This window comes from Pezoporus flaviventris, unplaced genomic scaffold (genome assembly GCF_033815535.1).
Source record: "Pezoporus flaviventris isolate CSIRO_AGI_PZ_B2104156 unplaced genomic scaffold, CSIRO_AGI_Pfla_v1 ptg000019l, whole genome shotgun sequence".
NCBI lineage: Eukaryota > Metazoa > Chordata > Aves > Psittaciformes > Psittacidae > Pezoporus > Pezoporus flaviventris.
In genome coordinates, this window is record NW_026892567.1 from 1031850 (window position 1) to 1053234 (window position 21385).

The 21385-nt window shown below is 34.8% G+C and overlaps 1 long non-coding RNA gene across 1 annotated transcript in view; it reads right to left on the minus strand.

Annotated features, from left to right (window-relative positions):
* Window positions 1-21385, minus strand: part of LOC133270186 (uncharacterized) — a 402598-nt gene that overhangs the window by 139190 nt on the left and 242023 nt on the right. The window lies entirely within an intron of this gene.

Sequence of the window (21385 nt, forward strand, 5' to 3'; positions counted from 1 at the left end):
TTTGGCTATTTCTAAGCAACTGCTGGTCATTCTTGTCTTCTTTTTGGCCATTTCTTGCAGGTTTTATTCCATTTTTGGCTAAATCTGAACTATTTATGGAAGTTTCTAGCCTGGTTTAAGCTTTTCTTACCTATTGCTGAACTGGCTTGAGCTATATCTAACCCTTTTTTTTGCACAATACTGACTCTTTTTAAGCCATTTTGGCCATTCCGAAACCACTTCTGTCAGGTTGTTACCAATTTCTTCCTATTTGTAACCTGGTTTTGCCCTTTCCTGACTTGGTTTAAACCATTTTTGGCCCTTTCTAATGCATTTTAAGTCTTTTTTTGGCTATTTCTAAACAATTGCTGGTCGTTCTTACCTTATTTTTGCCCATTTTTTGTAGGTTTTGTTCCTTTTTTTGGCTAAATCTGAACTATTTATGGAAGTTTCTAGCCTGGTTTAAGCTTTTCTTACCTATTTCTAGGCTGGCTTGAGCTATATCTAAGCCTTTTTTGCGCAATACTGACTCTTTTTAAGCCCTTTTGGCCATTCCCAAACCCTTTCTGTCCAGGTCTTACCAATGTCTTTCTATTTCTAACCTGGTTTTGCCTTTCCTCCCTTGGTTTAAACCATTTTTGGCCCTTTCTAACCCATTTTAAGTCTTTTTTGGCTATTTCTAAACAATTGCTGGTCATTCTTATCTTATTTTTGCCAATTTCTTACCCGTTTTATGACATTTTTGACTAAGTCTGAACAGTTTCTTGCCATTTCTAGTTTGGTTTAATCTTCTCGTAGCTATTTCTAAACTGGTTTAGACTAGTTCTAACTCTTTTTTGCCCAGTTCTATCTCTTTTTAAGTCATTTTGGCCATTTCCAAACCATTTCTGTCCATTTCTTACTAATTTCCTGTCATTTCTAACCCATTTTTGCCCTTTCCTGACTTGGTTTAAACCATTTTTGGCTTTTTCTAACCCATTTTAAGTCTTTTTTTTTTGGCTATTTCTAAGCAACTGCTGGTCATTCTTGTCTTATTTTTGGCCATTTCTTGCAGGTTTTATTCCATTTTTGGCTAAATCTGAACTATTTATGGAAGTTTCTAGCCTGGTTTAAGTCTTTTTTGGCTATTTCTAAACAATTGCTGCTCATTCTTATCTTATTTACCAATTTCTTACCAGTTTTATGCCTTTTTTGACTAAGTCTGAACAGTTTCTTGCCATTTCTAGTTTGGTTTAATCTTTTCGTAGCTATTTCTAAACTGGTTTAGACTAGTTCTGACCCTTTTTTGCCCAGTTCTATCTCTTTTTAAGTCATTTTGGCCATTTCCAAACCATTTCTGTCCATTTCTTACTAATTTCCTGTCATTTCTAACCCATTTTGCCCTTTCCTGACTTGGTTTAAACCATTTTTTGGCTTTTTCTAACCCATTTTAAGTCTTTTTTTGGCTATTTCTAAGCAACTGCTGGTCATTCTTGTCTTATTTTTGGCCATTTCTTGCAGGTTTTATTCCATTTTTGGCAATTTCTGAAGAATTTATGGAAGTTTCTAGCCTGGTTTAAGCTTTTCTCACCTATTTCTAAACTGGCTTGAGCTATTTCTAACCCTTTTTTTGCACAATACTGACTCTTTAACGTCATTTTGGCCATTCCCAAACCATTTCTGTGCAGTTCTTAGCAATTTTTTTTCTGTTCCTAACACAGCTTTTGCCCTTTCCTGACTTGGTTTAAACCATTTTTGGCTTTTTCTAACCCATTTTAAGTCTTTTTTGGCTATTTCTAAACAATTGCTGGTCATTCTTATCTTATTTTTGCCCATTTCTTGCCAGTTTTAAGCCATTTTATGGCAATTTCTGAACTATTTATGGAAGTTCTAGCCTGGTTTAAGCTTTTCTTAGCTATTTCTAAACTGGCTTGAGCTATATCTAACCCGTTTTTGCGCAATACTGACTCTTTTTAAGTCATTTTGGCCATTCCCAACCCATTTCTCAACATTTCTTACCAATTTATTTCTATTTCTAACCTGGTTTTGCTCTTTCCTGACTTGGTTTAAACCATTTTTGGTTCTTTCTAACCCATTTTAAGTCTTTTTTGGCTATTTCTAAGCAATTCCTGGTCATTCTTGTCTTCTTTTTGGCCATTTCTTGCAGGTTTTATTCCATTTTTGGCTAAATCTGAACTATTTATGGAAGTTTCTAGCCTGGTTTAAGCTTTTCTTACCTATTGCTGAACTGGCTTGAGCTATATCTAACCCTTTTTTTTGCACAATACTGACTCTTTTTAAGCCATTTTGGCCATTCCGAAACCACTTCTGTCAGGTTGTTACCAATTTCTTCCTATTTGTAACCTGGTTTTGCCCTTTCCTGACTTGGTTTAAACCATTTTTGGCCCTTTCTAATGCATTTTAAGTCTTTTTTTGGCTATTTCTAAACAATTGCTGGTCGTTCTTACCTTATTTTTGACCATTTTTTGTAGGTTTTGTTCCTTTTTTTGGCTAAATCTGAACTATTTATGGAAGTTTCTAGCCTGGTTTAAGCTTTTCTTACCTATTTCTAGGCTGGCTTGAGCTATATCTAAGCCTTTTTTGCGCAATACTGACTCTTTTTAAGCCCTTTTGGCCATTCCCAAACCCTTTCTGTCCAGGTCTTACCAATGTCTTTCTATTTCTAACCTGGTTTTGCCTTTCCTCCCTTGGTTTAAACCATTTTTGGCCCTTTCTAACCCATTTTAAGTCTTTTTTGGCTATTTCTAAACAATTGCTGGTCATTCTTATCTTATTTTTGCCAATTTCTTACCCGTTTTATGACATTTTTGACTAAGTCTGAACAGTTTCTTGCCATTTCTAGTTTGGTTTAATCTTCTCGTAGCTATTTCTAAACTGGTTTAGACTAGTTCTAACTCTTTTTTGCCCAGTTCTATCTCTTTTTAAGTCATTTTGGCCATTTCCAAACCATTTCTGTCCATTTCTTACTAATTTCCTGTCATTTCTAACCCATTTTTGCCCTTTCCTGACTTGGTTTAAACCATTTTTGGCTTTTTCTAACCCATTTTAAGTCTTTTTTTTTGGCTATTTCTAAGCAACTGCTGGTCATTCTTGTCTTATTTTTGGCCATTTCTTGCAGGTTTTATTCCATTTTTGGCTAAATCTGAACTATTTATGGAAGTTTCTAGCCTGGTTTAAGTCTTTTTTGGCTATTTCTAAACAATTGCTGCTCATTCTTATCTTATTTACCAATTTCTTACCAGTTTTATGCCTTTTTTGACTAAGTCTGAACAGTTTCTTGCCATTTCTAGTTTGGTTTAATCTTTTCGTAGCTATTTCTAAACTGGTTTAGACTAGTTCTGACCCTTTTTTGCCCAGTTCTATCTCTTTTTAAGTCATTTTGGCCATTTCCAAACCATTTCTGTCCATTTCTTACTAATTTCCTGTCATTTCTAACCCATTTTGCCCTTTCCTGACTTGGTTTAAACCATTTTTTGGCTTTTTCTAACCCATTTTAAGTCTTTTTTTGGCTATTTCTAAGCAACTGCTGGTCATTCTTGTCTTATTTTTGGCCATTTCTTGCAGGTTTTATTCCATTTTTGGCAATTTCTGAAGAATTTATGGAAGTTTCTAGCCTGGTTTAAGCTTTTCTCACCTATTTCTAAACTGGCTTGAGCTATTTCTAACCCTTTTTTTGCACAATACTGACTCTTTAACGTCATTTTGGCCATTCCCAAACCATTTCTGTGCAGTTCTTAGCAATTTTTTTTCTGTTCCTAACACAGCTTTTGCCCTTTCCTGACTTGGTTTAAACCATTTTTGGCTTTTTCTAACCCATTTTAAGTCTTTTTTGGCTATTTCTAAACAATTGTTGGTCATTCTTATCTTATTTTTGCCCATTTCTTGCCAGTTTTAAGCCATTTTATGGCAATTTCTGAACTATTTATGGAAGTTCTAGCCTGGTTTAAGCTTTTCTTAGCTATTTCTAAACTGGCTTGAGCTATATCTAACCCGTTTTTGCGCAATACTGACTCTTTTTAAGTCATTTTGGCCATTCCCAACCCATTTCTCAACATTTCTTACCAATTTATTTCTATTTCTAACCTGGTTTTGCTCTTTCCTGACTTGGTTTAAACCATTTTTGGTTCTTTCTAACCCATTTTAAGTCTTTTTTGGCTATTTCTAAGCAATTCCTGGTCATTCTTGTCTTCTTTTTGGCCATTTCTTGCAGGTTTTATTCCATTTTTGGCTAAATCTGAACTATTTATGGAAGTTTCTAGCCTGGTTTAAGCTTTTCTTACCTATTGCTGAACTGGCTTGAGCTATATCTAACCCTTTTTTTTGCACAATACTGACTCTTTTTAAGCCATTTTGGCCATTCCGAAACCACTTCTGTCAGGTTGTTACCAATTTCTTCCTATTTGTAACCTGGTTTTGCCCTTTCCTGACTTGGTTTAAACCATTTTTGGCCCTTTCTAATGCATTTTAAGTCTTTTTTTGGCTATTTCTAAACAATTGCTGGTCGTTCTTACCTTATTTTTGCCCATTTTTTGTAGGTTTTGTTCCTTTTTTTGGCTAAATCTGAACTATTTATGGAAGTTTCTAGCCTGGTTTAAGCTTTTCTTACCTATTTCTAGGCTGGCTTGAGCTATATCTAAGCCTTTTTTGCGCAATACTGACTCTTTTTAAGCCCTTTTGGCCATTCCCAAACCCTTTCTGTCCAGGTCTTACCAATGTCTTTCTATTTCTAACCTGGTTTTGCCTTTCCTCCCTTGGTTTAAACCATTTTTGGCCCTTTCTAACCCATTTTAAGTCTTTTTTGGCTATTTCTAAACAATTGCTGGTCATTCTTATCTTATTTTTGCCAATTTCTTACCCGTTTTATGACATTTTTGACTAAGTCTGAACAGTTTCTTGCCATTTCTAGTTTGGTTTAATCTTCTCGTAGCTATTTCTAAACTGGTTTAGACTAGTTCTAACTCTTTTTTGCCCAGTTCTATCTCTTTTTAAGTCATTTTGGCCATTTCCAAACCATTTCTGTCCATTTCTTACTAATTTCCTGTCATTTCTAACCCATTTTTGCCCTTTCCTGACTTGGTTTAAACCATTTTTGGCTTTTTCTAACCCATTTTAAGTCTTTTTTTTTGGCTATTTCTAAGCAACTGCTGGTCATTCTTGTCTTATTTTTGGCCATTTCTTGCAGGTTTTATTCCATTTTTGGCAATTTCTGAAGAATTTATGGAAGTTTCTAGCCTGGTTTAAGCTTTTCTCACCTATTTCTAAACTGGCTTGAGCTATTTCTAACCCTTTTTTTGCACAATACTGACTCTTTAACGTCATTTTGGCCATTCCCAACCCATTTCTCAACATTTCTTACCAATTTATTTCTATTTCTAACCTGGTTTTGCTCTTTCCTGACTTGGTTTAAACCATTTTTGGTTCTTTCTAACCCATTTTAAGTCTTTTTTGGCTATTTCTAAGCAATTCCTGGTCATTCTTGTCTTCTTTTTGGCCATTTCTTGCAGGTTTTATTCCATTTTTGGCTAAATCTGAACTATTTATGGAAGTTTCTAGCCTGGTTTAAGCTTTTCTTACCTATTGCTGAACTGGCTTGAGCTATATCTAACCCTTTTTTTTGCACAATACTGACTCTTTTTAAGCCATTTTGGCCATTCCGAAACCACTTCTGTCAGGTTGTTACCAATTTCTTCCTATTTGTAACCTGGTTTTGCCCTTTCCTGACTTGGTTTAAACCATTTTTGGCCCTTTCTAATGCATTTTAAGTCTTTTTTTGGCTATTTCTAAACAATTGCTGGTCGTTCTTACCTTATTTTTGCCCATTTTTTGTAGGTTTTGTTCCTTTTTTTGGCTAAATCTGAACTATTTATGGAAGTTTCTAGCCTGGTTTAAGCTTTTCTTACCTATTTCTAGGCTGGCTTGAGCTATATCTAAGCCTTTTTTGCGCAATACTGACTCTTTTTAAGCCCTTTTGGCCATTCCCAAACCCTTTCTGTCCAGGTCTTACCAATGTCTTTCTATTTCTAACCTGGTTTTGCCTTTCCTCCCTTGGTTTAAACCATTTTTGGCCCTTTCTAACCCATTTTAAGTCTTTTTTGGCTATTTCTAAACAATTGCTGGTCATTCTTATCTTATTTTTGCCAATTTCTTACCCGTTTTATGACATTTTTGACTAAGTCTGAACAGTTTCTTGCCATTTCTAGTTTGGTTTAATCTTCTCGTAGCTATTTCTAAACTGGTTTAGACTAGTTCTAACTCTTTTTTGCCCAGTTCTATCTCTTTTTAAGTCATTTTGGCCATTTCCAAACCATTTCTGTCCATTTCTTACTAATTTCCTGTCATTTCTAACCCATTTTTGCCCTTTCCTGACTTGGTTTAAACCATTTTTGGCTTTTTCTAACCCATTTTAAGTCTTTTTTTTTGGCTATTTCTAAGCAACTGCTGGTCATTCTTGTCTTATTTTTGGCCATTTCTTGCAGGTTTTATTCCATTTTTGGCTAAATCTGAACTATTTATGGAAGTTTCTAGCCTGGTTTAAGTCTTTTTTGGCTATTTCTAAACAATTGCTGCTCATTCTTATCTTATTTACCAATTTCTTACCAGTTTTATGCCTTTTTTGACTAAGTCTGAACAGTTTCTTGCCATTTCTAGTTTGGTTTAATCTTTTCGTAGCTATTTCTAAACTGGTTTAGACTAGTTCTGACCCTTTTTTGCCCAGTTCTATCTCTTTTTAAGTCATTTTGGCCATTTCCAAACCATTTCTGTCCATTTCTTACTAATTTCCTGTCATTTCTAACCCATTTTGCCCTTTCCTGACTTGGTTTAAACCATTTTTTGGCTTTTTCTAACCCATTTTAAGTCTTTTTTTGGCTATTTCTAAGCAACTGCTGGTCATTCTTGTCTTATTTTTGGCCATTTCTTGCAGGTTTTATTCCATTTTTGGCAATTTCTGAAGAATTTATGGAAGTTTCTAGCCTGGTTTAAGCTTTTCTCACCTATTTCTAAACTGGCTTGAGCTATTTCTAACCCTTTTTTTGCACAATACTGACTCTTTAACGTCATTTTGGCCATTCCCAAACCATTTCTGTGCAGTTCTTAGCAATTTTTTTTCTGTTCCTAACACAGCTTTTGCCCTTTCCTGACTTGGTTTAAACCATTTTTGGCTTTTTCTAACCCATTTTAAGTCTTTTTTGGCTATTTCTAAACAATTGCTGGTCATTCTTATCTTATTTTTGCCCATTTCTTGCCAGTTTTAAGCCATTTTATGGCAATTTCTGAACTATTTATGGAAGTTCTAGCCTGGTTTAAGCTTTTCTTAGCTATTTCTAAACTGGCTTGAGCTATATCTAACCCGTTTTTGCGCAATACTGACTCTTTTTAAGTCATTTTGGCCATTCCCAACCCATTTCTCAACATTTCTTACCAATTTATTTCTATTTCTAACCTGGTTTTGCTCTTTCCTGACTTGGTTTAAACCATTTTTGGTTCTTTCTAACCCATTTTAAGTCTTTTTTGGCTATTTCTAAGCAATTCCTGGTCATTCTTGTCTTCTTTTTGGCCATTTCTTGCAGGTTTTATTCCATTTTTGGCTAAATCTGAACTATTTATGGAAGTTTCTAGCCTGGTTTAAGCTTTTCTTACCTATTGCTGAACTGGCTTGAGCTATATCTAACCCTTTTTTTTGCACAATACTGACTCTTTTTAAGCCATTTTGGCCATTCCGAAACCACTTCTGTCAGGTTGTTACCAATTTCTTCCTATTTGTAACCTGGTTTTGCCCTTTCCTGACTTGGTTTAAACCATTTTTGGCCCTTTCTAATGCATTTTAAGTCTTTTTTTGGCTATTTCTAAACAATTGCTGGTCGTTCTTACCTTATTTTTGCCCATTTTTTGTAGGTTTTGTTCCTTTTTTTGGCTAAATCTGAACTATTTATGGAAGTTTCTAGCCTGGTTTAAGCTTTTCTTACCTATTTCTAGACTGGCTTGAGCTATATCTAAGCCTTTTTTGCGCAATACTGACTCTTTTTAAGCCCTTTTGGCCATTCCCAAACCCTTTCTGTCCAGGTCTTACCAATGTCTTTCTATTTCTAACCTGGTTTTGCCTTTCCTCCCTTGGTTTAAACCATTTTTGGCCCTTTCTAACCCATTTTAAGTCTTTTTTGGCTATTTCTAAACAATTGCTGGTCATTCTTATCTTATTTTTGCCAATTTCTTACCCGTTTTATGACATTTTTGACTAAGTCTGAACAGTTTCTTGCCATTTCTAGTTTGGTTTAATCTTCTCGTAGCTATTTCTAAACTGGTTTAGACTAGTTCTAACTCTTTTTTGCCCAGTTCTATCTCTTTTTAAGTCATTTTGGCCATTTCCAAACCATTTCTGTCCATTTCTTGCTAATTTCCTGTCATTTCTAACCCATTTTTGCCCTTTCCTGACTTGGTTTAAACCATTTTTGGCTTTTTCTAACCCATTTTAAGTCTTTTTTTTTGGCTATTTCTAAGCAACTGCTGGTCATTCTTGTCTTATTTTTGGCCATTTCTTGCAGGTTTTATTCCATTTTTGGCTAAATCTGAACTATTTATGGAAGTTTCTAGCCTGGTTTAAGTCTTTTTTGGCTATTTCTAAACAATTGCTGCTCATTCTTATCTTATTTACCAATTTCTTACCAGTTTTATGCCTTTTTTGACTAAGTCTGAACAGTTTCTTGCCATTTCTAGTTTGGTTTAATCTTTTCGTAGCTATTTCTAAACTGGTTTAGACTAGTTCTGACCCTTTTTTGCCCAGTTCTATCTCTTTTTAAGTCATTTTGGCCATTTCCAAACCATTTCTGTCCATTTCTTACTAATTTCCTGTCATTTCTAACCCATTTTGCCCTTTCCTGACTTGGTTTAAACCATTTTTTGGCTTTTTCTAACCCATTTTAAGTCTTTTTTTGGCTATTTCTAAGCAACTGCTGGTCATTCTTGTCTTATTTTTGGCCATTTCTTGCAGGTTTTATTCCATTTTTGGCAATTTCTGAAGAATTTATGGAAGTTTCTAGCCTGGTTTAAGCTTTTCTCACCTATTTCTAAACTGGCTTGAGCTATTTCTAACCCTTTTTTTGCACAATACTGACTCTTTAACGTCATTTTGGCCATTCCCAAACCATTTCTGTGCAGTTCTTAGCAATTTTTTTTCTGTTCCTAACACAGCTTTTGCCCTTTCCTGACTTGGTTTAAACCATTTTTGGCTTTTTCTAACCCATTTTAAGTCTTTTTTGGCTATTTCTAAACAATTGCTGGTCATTCTTATCTTATTTTTGCCCATTTCTTGCCAGTTTTAAGCCATTTTATGGCAATTTCTGAACTATTTATGGAAGTTCTAGCCTGGTTTAAGCTTTTCTTAGCTATTTCTAAACTGGCTTGAGCTATATCTAACCCGTTTTTGCGCAATACTGACTCTTTTTAAGTCATTTTGGCCATTCCCAACCCATTTCTCAACATTTCTTACCAATTTATTTCTATTTCTAACCTGGTTTTGCTCTTTCCTGACTTGGTTTAAACCATTTTTGGTTCTTTCTAACCCATTTTAAGTCTTTTTTGGCTATTTCTAAGCAATTCCTGGTCATTCTTGTCTTCTTTTTGGCCATTTCTTGCAGGTTTTATTCCATTTTTGGCTAAATCTGAACTATTTATGGAAGTTTCTAGCCTGGTTTAAGCTTTTCTTACCTATTGCTGAACTGGCTTGAGCTATATCTAACCCTTTTTTTTGCACAATACTGACTCTTTTTAAGCCATTTTGGCCATTCCGAAACCACTTCTGTCAGGTTGTTACCAATTTCTTCCTATTTGTAACCTGGTTTTGCCCTTTCCTGACTTGGTTTAAACCATTTTTGGCCCTTTCTAATGCATTTTAAGTCTTTTTTTGGCTATTTCTAAACAATTGCTGGTCGTTCTTACCTTATTTTTGCCCATTTTTTGTAGGTTTTGTTCCTTTTTTTGGCTAAATCTGAACTATTTATGGAAGTTTCTAGCCTGGTTTAAGCTTTTCTTACCTATTTCTAGGCTGGCTTGAGCTATATCTAAGCCTTTTTTGCGCAATACTGACTCTTTTTAAGCCCTTTTGGCCATTCCCAAACCCTTTCTGTCCAGGTCTTACCAATGTCTTTCTATTTCTAACCTGGTTTTGCCTTTCCTCCCTTGGTTTAAACCATTTTTGGCCCTTTCTAACCCATTTTAAGTCTTTTTTGGCTATTTCTAAACAATTGCTGGTCATTCTTATCTTATTTTTGCCAATTTCTTACCCGTTTTATGACATTTTTGACTAAGTCTGAACAGTTTCTTGCCATTTCTAGTTTGGTTTAATCTTCTCGTAGCTATTTCTAAACTGGTTTAGACTAGTTCTAACTCTTTTTTGCCCAGTTCTATCTCTTTTTAAGTCATTTTGGCCATTTCCAAACCATTTCTGTCCATTTCTTACTAATTTCCTGTCATTTCTAACCCATTTTTGCCCTTTCCTGACTTGGTTTAAACCATTTTTGGCTTTTTCTAACCCATTTTAAGTCTTTTTTTTTGGCTATTTCTAAGCAACTGCTGGTCATTCTTGTCTTATTTTTGGCCATTTCTTGCAGGTTTTATTCCATTTTTGGCTAAATCTGAACTATTTATGGAAGTTTCTAGCCTGGTTTAAGTCTTTTTTGGCTATTTCTAAACAATTGCTGCTCATTCTTATCTTATTTACCAATTTCTTACCAGTTTTATGCCTTTTTTGACTAAGTCTGAACAGTTTCTTGCCATTTCTAGTTTGGTTTAATCTTTTCGTAGCTATTTCTAAACTGGTTTAGACTAGTTCTGACCCTTTTTTGCCCAGTTCTATCTCTTTTTAAGTCATTTTGGCCATTTCCAAACCATTTCTGTCCATTTCTTACTAATTTCCTGTCATTTCTAACCCATTTTGCCCTTTCCTGACTTGGTTTAAACCATTTTTTGGCTTTTTCTAACCCATTTTAAGTCTTTTTTTGGCTATTTCTAAGCAACTGCTGGTCATTCTTGTCTTATTTTTGGCCATTTCTTGCAGGTTTTATTCCATTTTTGGCAATTTCTGAAGAATTTATGGAAGTTTCTAGCCTGGTTTAAGCTTTTCTCACCTATTTCTAAACTGGCTTGAGCTATTTCTAACCCTTTTTTTGCACAATACTGACTCTTTAACGTCATTTTGGCCATTCCCAAACCATTTCTGTGCAGTTCTTAGCAATTTTTTTTCTGTTCCTAACACAGCTTTTGCCCTTTCCTGACTTGGTTTAAACCATTTTTGGCTTTTTCTAACCCATTTTAAGTCTTTTTTGGCTATTTCTAAACAATTGCTGGTCATTCTTATCTTATTTTTGCCCATTTCTTGCCAGTTTTAAGCCATTTTATGGCAATTTCTGAACTATTTATGGAAGTTCTAGCCTGGTTTAAGCTTTTCTTAGCTATTTCTAAACTGGCTTGAGCTATATCTAACCCGTTTTTGCGCAATACTGACTCTTTTTAAGTCATTTTGGCCATTCCCAACCCATTTCTCAACATTTCTTACCAATTTATTTCTATTTCTAACCTGGTTTTGCTCTTTCCTGACTTGGTTTAAACCATTTTTGGTTCTTTCTAACCCATTTTAAGTCTTTTTTGGCTATTTCTAAGCAATTCCTGGTCATTCTTGTCTTCTTTTTGGCCATTTCTTGCAGGTTTTATTCCATTTTTGGCTAAATCTGAACTATTTATGGAAGTTTCTAGCCTGGTTTAAGCTTTTCTTACCTATTGCTGAACTGGCTTGAGCTATATCTAACCCTTTTTTTTGCACAATACTGACTCTTTTTAAGCCATTTTGGCCATTCCGAAACCACTTCTGTCAGGTTGTTACCAATTTCTTCCTATTTGTAACCTGGTTTTGCCCTTTCCTGACTTGGTTTAAACCATTTTTGGCCCTTTCTAATGCATTTTAAGTCTTTTTTTGGCTATTTCTAAACAATTGCTGGTCGTTCTTACCTTATTTTTGCCCATTTTTTGTAGGTTTTGTTCCTTTTTTTGGCTAAATCTGAACTATTTATGGAAGTTTCTAGCCTGGTTTAAGCTTTTCTTACCTATTTCTAGACTGGCTTGAGCTATATCTAAGCCTTTTTTGCGCAATACTGACTCTTTTTAAGCCCTTTTGGCCATTCCCAAACCCTTTCTGTCCAGGTCTTACCAATGTCTTTCTATTTCTAACCTGGTTTTGCCTTTCCTCCCTTGGTTTAAACCATTTTTGGCCCTTTCTAACCCATTTTAAGTCTTTTTTGGCTATTTCTAAACAATTGCTGGTCATTCTTATCTTATTTTTGCCAATTTCTTACCCGTTTTATGACATTTTTGACTAAGTCTGAACAGTTTCTTGCCATTTCTAGTTTGGTTTAATCTTCTCGTAGCTATTTCTAAACTGGTTTAGACTAGTTCTAACTCTTTTTTGCCCAGTTCTATCTCTTTTTAAGTCATTTTGGCCATTTCCAAACCATTTCTGTCCATTTCTTGCTAATTTCCTGTCATTTCTAACCCATTTTTGCCCTTTCATGACTTGGTTTAAACCATTTTTGGCTTTTTCTAACCCATTTTAAGTCTTTTTTTTTGGCTATTTCTAAGCAACTGCTGGTCATTCTTGTCTTATTTTTGGCCATTTCTTGCAGGTTTTATTCCATTTTTGGCTAAATCTGAACTATTTATGGAAGTTTCTAGCCTGGTTTAAGTCTTTTTTGGCTATTTCTAAACAATTGCTGCTCATTCTTATCTTATTTACCAATTTCTTACCAGTTTTATGCCTTTTTTGACTAAGTCTGAACAGTTTCTTGCCATTTCTAGTTTGGTTTAATCTTTTCGTAGCTATTTCTAAACTGGTTTAGACTAGTTCTGACCCTTTTTTGCCCAGTTCTATCTCTTTTTAAGTCATTTTGGCCATTTCCAAACCATTTCTGTCCATTTCTTACTAATTTCCTGTCATTTCTAACCCATTTTGCCCTTTCCTGACTTGGTTTAAACCATTTTTTGGCTTTTTCTAACCCATTTTAAGTCTTTTTTTGGCTATTTCTAAGCAACTGCTGGTCATTCTTGTCTTATTTTTGGCCATTTCTTGCAGGTTTTATTCCATTTTTGGCAATTTCTGAAGAATTTATGGAAGTTTCTAGCCTGGTTTAAGCTTTTCTCACCTATTTCTAAACTGGCTTGAGCTATTTCTAACCCTTTTTTTGCACAATACTGACTCTTTAACGTCATTTTGGCCATTCCCAAACCATTTCTGTGCAGTTCTTAGCAATTTTTTTTCTGTTCCTAACACAGCTTTTGCCCTTTCCTGACTTGGTTTAAACCATTTTTGGCTTTTTCTAACCCATTTTAAGTCTTTTTTGGCTATTTCTAAACAATTGCTGGTCATTCTTATCTTATTTTTGCCCATTTCTTGCCAGTTTTAAGCCATTTTATGGCAATTTCTGAACTATTTATGGAAGTTCTAGCCTGGTTTAAGCTTTTCTTAGCTATTTCTAAACTGGCTTGAGCTATATCTAACCCGTTTTTGCGCAATACTGACTCTTTTTAAGTCATTTTGGCCATTCCCAACCCATTTCTCAACATTTCTTACCAATTTATTTCTATTTCTAACCTGGTTTTGCTCTTTCCTGACTTGGTTTAAACCATTTTTGGTTCTTTCTAACCCATTTTAAGTCTTTTTTGGCTATTTCTAAGCAATTCCTGGTCATTCTTGTCTTCTTTTTGGCCATTTCTTGCAGGTTTTATTCCATTTTTGGCTAAATCTGAACTATTTATGGAAGTTTCTAGCCTGGTTTAAGCTTTTCTTACCTATTGCTGAACTGGCTTGAGCTATATCTAACCCTTTTTTTTGCACAATACTGACTCTTTTTAAGCCATTTTGGCCATTCCGAAACCACTTCTGTCAGGTTGTTACCAATTTCTTCCTATTTGTAACCTGGTTTTGCCCTTTCCTGACTTGGTTTAAACCATTTTTGGCCCTTTCTAATGCATTTTAAGTCTTTTTTTGGCTATTTCTAAACAATTGCTGGTCGTTCTTACCTTATTTTTGCCCATTTTTTGTAGGTTTTGTTCCTTTTTTTGGCTAAATCTGAACTATTTATGGAAGTTTCTAGCCTGGTTTAAGCTTTTCTTACCTATTTCTAGGCTGGCTTGAGCTATATCTAAGCCTTTTTTGCGCAATACTGACTCTTTTTAAGCCCTTTTGGCCATTCCCAAACCCTTTCTGTCCAGGTCTTACCAATGTCTTTCTATTTCTAACCTGGTTTTGCCTTTCCTCCCTTGGTTTAAACCATTTTTGGCCCTTTCTAACCCATTTTAAGTCTTTTTTGGCTATTTCTAAACAATTGCTGGTCATTCTTATCTTATTTTTGCCAATTTCTTACCCGTTTTATGACATTTTTGACTAAGTCTGAACAGTTTCTTGCCATTTCTAGTTTGGTTTAATCTTCTCGTAGCTATTTCTAAACTGGTTTAGACTAGTTCTAACTCTTTTTTGCCCAGTTCTATCTCTTTTTAAGTCATTTTGGCCATTTCCAAACCATTTCTGTCCATTTCTTACTAATTTCCTGTCATTTCTAACCCATTTTTGCCCTTTCCTGACTTGGTTTAAACCATTTTTGGCTTTTTCTAACCCATTTTAAGTCTTTTTTTTTGGCTATTTCTAAGCAACTGCTGGTCATTCTTGTCTTATTTTTGGCCATTTCTTGCAGGTTTTATTCCATTTTTGGCTAAATCTGAACTATTTATGGAAGTTTCTAGCCTGGTTTAAGTCTTTTTTGGCTATTTCTAAACAATTGCTGCTCATTCTTATCTTATTTACCAATTTCTTACCAGTTTTATGCCTTTTTTGACTAAGTCTGAACAGTTTCTTGCCATTTCTAGTTTAGTTTAATCTTTTCGTAGCTATTTCTAAACTGGTTTAGACTAGTTCTGACCCTTTTTTGCCCAGTTCTATCTCTTTTTAAGTCATTTTGGCCATTTCCAAACCATTTCTGTCCATTTCTTACTAATTTCCTGTCATTTCTAACCCATTTTGCCCTTTCCTGACTTGGTTTAAACCATTTTTTGGCTTTTTCTAACCCATTTTAAGTCTTTTTTTGGCTATTTCTAAGCAACTGCTGGTCATTCTTGTCTTATTTTTGGCCATTTCTTGCAGGTTTTATTCCATTTTTGGCAATTTCTGAAGAATTTATGGAAGTTTCTAGCCTGGTTTAAGCTTTTCTCACCTATTTCTAAACTGGCTTGAGCTATTTCTAACCCTTTTTTTGCACAATACTGACTCTTTAACGTCATTTTGGCCATTCCCAAACCATTTCTGTGCAGTTCTTAGCAATTTTTTTTCTGTTCCTAACACAGCTTTTGCCCTTTCCTGACTTGGTTTAAACCATTTTTTGGCTTTTTCTAACCCATTTTAAGTCTTTTTTTGGCTATTTCTAAGCAACTGCTGGTCATTCTTGTCTTATTTTTGGCCATTTCTTGCAGGTTTTATTCCATTTTTGGCAATTTCTGAAGAATTTATGGAAGTTTCTAGCCTGGTTTAAGCTTTTCTCACCTATTTCTAAACTGGCTTGAGCTATTTCTAACCCTTTTTTTGCACAATACTGACTCTTTAACGTCATTTTGGCCATTCCCAAACCATTTCTGTGCAGTTCTTAGCAATTTTTTTTCTGTTCCTAACACAGCTTTTGCCCTTTCCTGACTTGGTTTAAACCATTTTTGGCTTTTTCTAACCCATTTTAAGTCTTTTTTGGCTATTTCTAAACAATTGCTGGTCATTCTTATCTTATTTTTGCCCATTTCTTGCCAGTTTTAAGCCATTTTATGGCAATTTCTGAACTATTTATGGAAGTTCTAGCCTGGTTTAAGCTTTTCTTAGCTATTTCTAAACTGGCTTGAGCTATATCTAACCCGTTTTTGCGCAATACTGACTCTTTTTAAGTCATTTTGGCCATTCCCAACCCATTTCTCAACATTTCTTACCAATTTATTTCTATTTCTAACCTGGTTTTGCTCTTTCCTGACTTGGTTTAAACCATTTTTGGTTCTTTCTAACCCATTTTAAGTCTTTTTTGGCTATTTCTAAGCAATTCCTGGTCATTCTTGTCTTCTTTTTGGCCATTTCTTGCAGGTTTTATTCCATTTTTGGCTAAATCTGAACTATTTATGGAAGTTTCTAGCCTGGTTTAAGCTTTTCTTACCTATTGCTGAACTGGCTTGAGCTATATCTAACCCTTTTTTTTGCACAATACTGACTCTTTTTAAGCCATTTTGGCCATTCCGAAACCACTTCTGTCAGGTTGTTACCAATTTCTTCCTATTTGTAACCTGGTTTTGCCCTTTCCTGACTTGGTTTAAACCATTTTTGGCCCTTTCTAATGCATTTTAAGTCTTTTTTTGGCTATTTCTAAACAATTGCTGGTCGTTCTTACCTTATTTTTGCCCATTTTTTGTAGGTTTTGTTCCTTTTTTTGGCTAAATCTGAACTATTTATGGAAGTTTCTAGCCTGGTTTAAGCTTTTCTTACCTATTTCTAGACTGGCTTGAGCTATATCTAAGCCTTTTTTGCGCAATACTGACTCTTTTTAAGCCCTTTTGGCCATTCCCAAACCCTTTCTGTCCAGGTCTTACCAATGTCTTTCTATTTCTAACCTGGTTTTGCCTTTCCTCCCTTGGTTTAAACCATTTTTGGCCCTTTCTAACCCATTTTAAGTCTTTTTTGGCTATTTCTAAACAATTGCTGGTCATTCTTATCTTATTTTTGCCAATTTCTTACCCGTTTTATGACATTTTTGACTAAGTCTGAACAGTTTCTTGCCATTTCTAGTTTGGTTTAATCTTCTCGTAGCTATTTCTAAACTGGTTTAGACTAGTTCTAACTCTTTTTTGCCCAGTTCTATCTCTTTTTAAGTCATTTTGGCCATTTCCAAACCATTTCTGTCCATTTCTTGCTAATTTCCTGTCATTTCTAACCCATTTTTGCCCTTTCCTGACTTGGTTTAAACCATTTTTGGCTTTTTCTAACCCATTTTAAGTCTTTTTTTTTGGCTATTTCTAAGCAACTGCTGGTCATTCTTGTCTTATTTTTGGCCATTTCTTGCAGGTTTTATTCCATTTTTGGCTAAATCTGAACTATTTATGGAAGTTTCTAGCCTGGTTTAAGTCTTTTTTGGCTATTTCTAAACAATTGCTGCTCATTCTTATCTTATTTACCAATTTCTTACCAGTTTTATGCCTTTTTTGACTAAGTCTGAACAGTTTCTTGCCATTTCTAGTTTGGTTTAATCTTTTCGTAGCTATTTCTAAACTGGTTTAGACTAGTTCTGACCCTTTTTTGCCCAGTTCTATCTCTTTTTAAGTCATTTTGGCCATTTCCAAACCATTTCTGTCCATTTCTTACTAATTTCCTGTCATTTCTAACCCATTTTGCCCTTTCCTGACTTGGTTTAAACCATTTTTTGGCTTTTTCTAACCCATTTTAAGTCTTTTTTTGGCTATTTCTAAGCAACTGCTGGTCATTCTTGTCTTATTTTTGGCCATTTCTTGCAGGTTTTATTCCATTTTTGGCAATTTCTGAAGAATTTATGGAAGTTTCTAGCCTGGTTTAAGCTTTTCTCACCTATTTCTAAACTGGCTTGAGCTATTTCTAACCCTTTTTTTGCACAATACTGACTCTTTAACGTCATTTTGGCCATTCCCAAACCATTTCTGTGCAGTTCTTAGCAATTTTTTTTCTGTTCCTAACACAGCTTTTGCCCTTTCCTGACTTGGTTTAAACCATTTTTGGCTTTTTCTAACCCATTTTAAGTCTTTTTTGGCTATTTCTAAACAATTGCTGGTCATTCTTATCTTATTTTTGCCCATTTCTTGCCAGTTTTAAGCCATTTTATGGCAATTTCTGAACTATTTATGGAAGTTCTAGCCTGGTTTAAGCTTTTCTTAGCTATTTCTAAACTGGCTTGAGCTATATCTAACCCGTTTTTGCGCAATACTGACTCTTTTTAAGTCATTTTGGCCATTCCCAACCCATTTCTCAACATTTCTTACCAATTTATTTCTATTTCTAACCTGGTTTTGCTCTTTCCTGACTTGGTTTAAACCATTTTTGGTTCTTTCTAACCCATTTTAAGTCTTTTTTGGCTATTTCTAAGCAATTCCTGGTCATTCTTGTCTTCTTTTTGGCCATTTCTTGCAGGTTTTATTCCATTTTTGGCTAAATCTGAACTATTTATGGAAGTTTCTAGCCTGGTTTAAGCTTTTCTTACCTATTGCTGAACTGGCTTGAGCTATATCTAACCCTTTTTTTTGCACAATACTGACTCTTTTTAAGCCATTTTGGCCATTCCGAAACCACTTCTGTCAGGTTGTTACCAATTTCTTCCTATTTGTAACCTGGTTTTGCCCTTTCCTGACTTGGTTTAAACCATTTTTGGCCCTTTCTAATGCATTTTAAGTCTTTTTTTGGCTATTTCTAAACAATTGCTGGTCGTTCTTACCTTATTTTTGCCCATTTTTTGTAGGTTTTGTTCCTTTTTTTGGCTAAATCTGAACTATTTATGGAAGTTTCTAGCCTGGTTTAAGCTTTTCTTACCTATTTCTAGACTGGCTTGAGCTATATCTAAGCCTTTTTTGCGCAATACTGACTCTTTTTAAGCCCTTTTGGCCATTCCCAAACCCTTTCTGTCCAGGTCTTACCAATGTCTTTCTATTTCTAACCTGGTTTTGCCTTTCCTCCCTTGGTTTAAACCATTTTTGGCCCTTTCTAACCCATTTTAAGTCTTTTTTGGCTATTTCTAAACAATTGCTGGTCATTCTTATCTTATTTTTGCCAATTTCTTACCCGTTTTATGACATTTTTGACTAAGTCTGAACAGTTTCTTGCCATTTCTAGTTTGGTTTAATCTTCTCGTAGCTATTTCTAAACTGGTTTAGACTAGTTCTAACTCTTTTTTGCCCAGTTCTATCTCTTTTTAAGTCATTTTGGCCATTTCCAAACCATTTCTGTCCATTTCTTACTAATTTCCTGTCATTTCTAACCCATTTTTGCCCTTTCCTGACTTGGTTTAAACCATTTTTGGCTTTTTCTAACCCATTTTAAGTCTTTTTTTTTTGGCTATTTCTAAGCAACTGCTGGTCATTCTTGTCTTATTTTTGGCCATTTCTTGCAGGTTTTATTCCATTTTTGGCTAAATCTGAACTATTTATGGAAGTTTCTAGCCTGGTTTAAGTCTTTTTTGGCTATTTCTAAACAATTGCTGCTCATTCTTATCTTATTTACCAATTTCTTACCAGTTTTATGCCTTTTTTGACTAAGTCTGAACAGTTTCTTGCCATTTCTAGTTTGGTTTAATCTTTTCGTAGCTATTTCTAAACTGGTTTAGACTAGTTCTGACCCTTTTTTGCCCAGTTCTATCTCTTTTTAAGTCATTTTGGCCATTTCCAAACCATTTCTGTCCATTTCTTACTAATTTCCTGTCATTTCTAACCCATTTTGCCCTTTCCTGACTTGGTTTAAACCATTTTTTGGCTTTTTCTAACCCATTTTAAGTCTTTTTTTGGCTATTTCTAAGCAACTGCTGGTCATTCTTGTCTTATTTTTGGCCATTTCTTGCAGGTTTTATTCCATTTTTGGCAATTTCTGAAGAATTTATGGAAGTTTCTAGCCTGGTTTAAGCTTTTCTCACCTATTTCTAAACTGGCTTGAGCTATTTCTAACCCTTTTTTTGCACAATACTGACTCTTTAACGTCATTTTGGCCATTCCCAAACCATTTCTGTGCAGTTCTTAGCAATTTTTTTTCTGTTCCTAACACAGCTTTTGCCCTTTCCTGACTTGGTTTAAACCATTTTTGGCTTTTTCTAACCCATTTTAAGTCTTTTTTGGCTATTTCTAAACAATTGCTGGTCATTCTTATCTTATTTTTGCCCATTTCTTGCCAGTTTTAAGCCATTTTATGGCAATTTCTGAACTATTTATGGAAGTTCTAGCCTGGTTTAAGCTTTTCTTAGCTATTTCTAAACTGGCTTGAGCTATATCTAACCCGTTTTTGCGCAATACTGACTCTTTTTAAGTCATTTTGGCCATTCCCAACCCATTTCTCAACATTTCTTACCAATTTATTTCTATTTCTAACCTGGTTTTGCTCTTTCCTGACTTGGTTTAAACCATTTTTGGTTCTTTCTAACCCATTTTAAGTCTTTTTTGGCTATTTCTAAGCAATTCCTGGTCATTCTTGTCTTCTTTTTGGCCATTTCTTGCAGGTTTTATTCCATTTTTGGCTAAATCTGAACTATTTATGGAAGTTTCTAGCCTGGTTTAAGCTTTTCTTACCTATTGCTGAACTGGCTTGAGCTATATCTAACCCTTTTTTTTGCACAATACTGACTCTTTTTAAGCCATTTTGGCCATTCCGAAACCACTTCTGTCAGGTTGTTACCAATTTCTTCCTATTTGTAACCTGGTTTTGCCCTTTCCTGACTTGGTTTAAACCATTTTTGGCCCTTTCTAATGCATTTTAAGTCTTTTTTTGGCTATTTCTAAACAATTGCTGGTCGTTCTTACCTTATTTTTGCCCATTTTTTGTAGGTTTTGTTCCTTTTTTTGGCTAAATCTGAACTATTTATGGAAGTTTCTAGCCTGGTTTAAGCTTTTCTTACCTATTTCTAGACTGGCTTGAGCTATATCTAAGCCTTTTTTGCGCAATACTGACTCTTTTTAAGCCCTTTTGGCCATTCCCAAACCCTTTCTGTCCAGGTCTTACCAATGTCTTTCTATTTCTAACCTGGTTTTGCCTTTCCTCCCTTGGTTTAAACCATTTTTGGCCCTTTCTAACCCATTTTAAGTCTTTTTTGGCTATTTCTAAACAATTGCTGGTCATTCTTATCTTATTTTTGCCAATTTCTTACCCGTTTTATGACATTTTTGACTAAGTCTGAACAGTTTCTTGCCATTTCTAGTTTGGTTTAATCTTCTCGTAGCTATTTCTAAACTGGTTTAGACTAGTTCTAACTCTTTTTTGCCCAGTTCTATCTCTTTTTAAGTCATTTTGGCCATTTCCAAACCATTTCTGTCCATTTCTTGCTAATTTCCTGTCATTTCTAACCCATTTTTGCCCTTTCCTGACTTGGTTTAAACCATTTTTGGCTTTTTCTAACCCATTTTAAGTCTTTTTTTTTGGCTATTTCTAAGCAACTGCTGGTCATTCTTGTCTTATTTTTGGCCATTTCTTGCAGGTTTTATTCCATTTTTGGCTAAATCTGAACTATTTATGGAAGTTTCTAGCCTGGTTTAAGTCTTTTTTGGCTATTTCTAAACAATTGCTGCTCATTCTTATCTTATTTACCAATTTCTTACCAGTTTTATGCCTTTTTTGACTAAGTCTGAACAG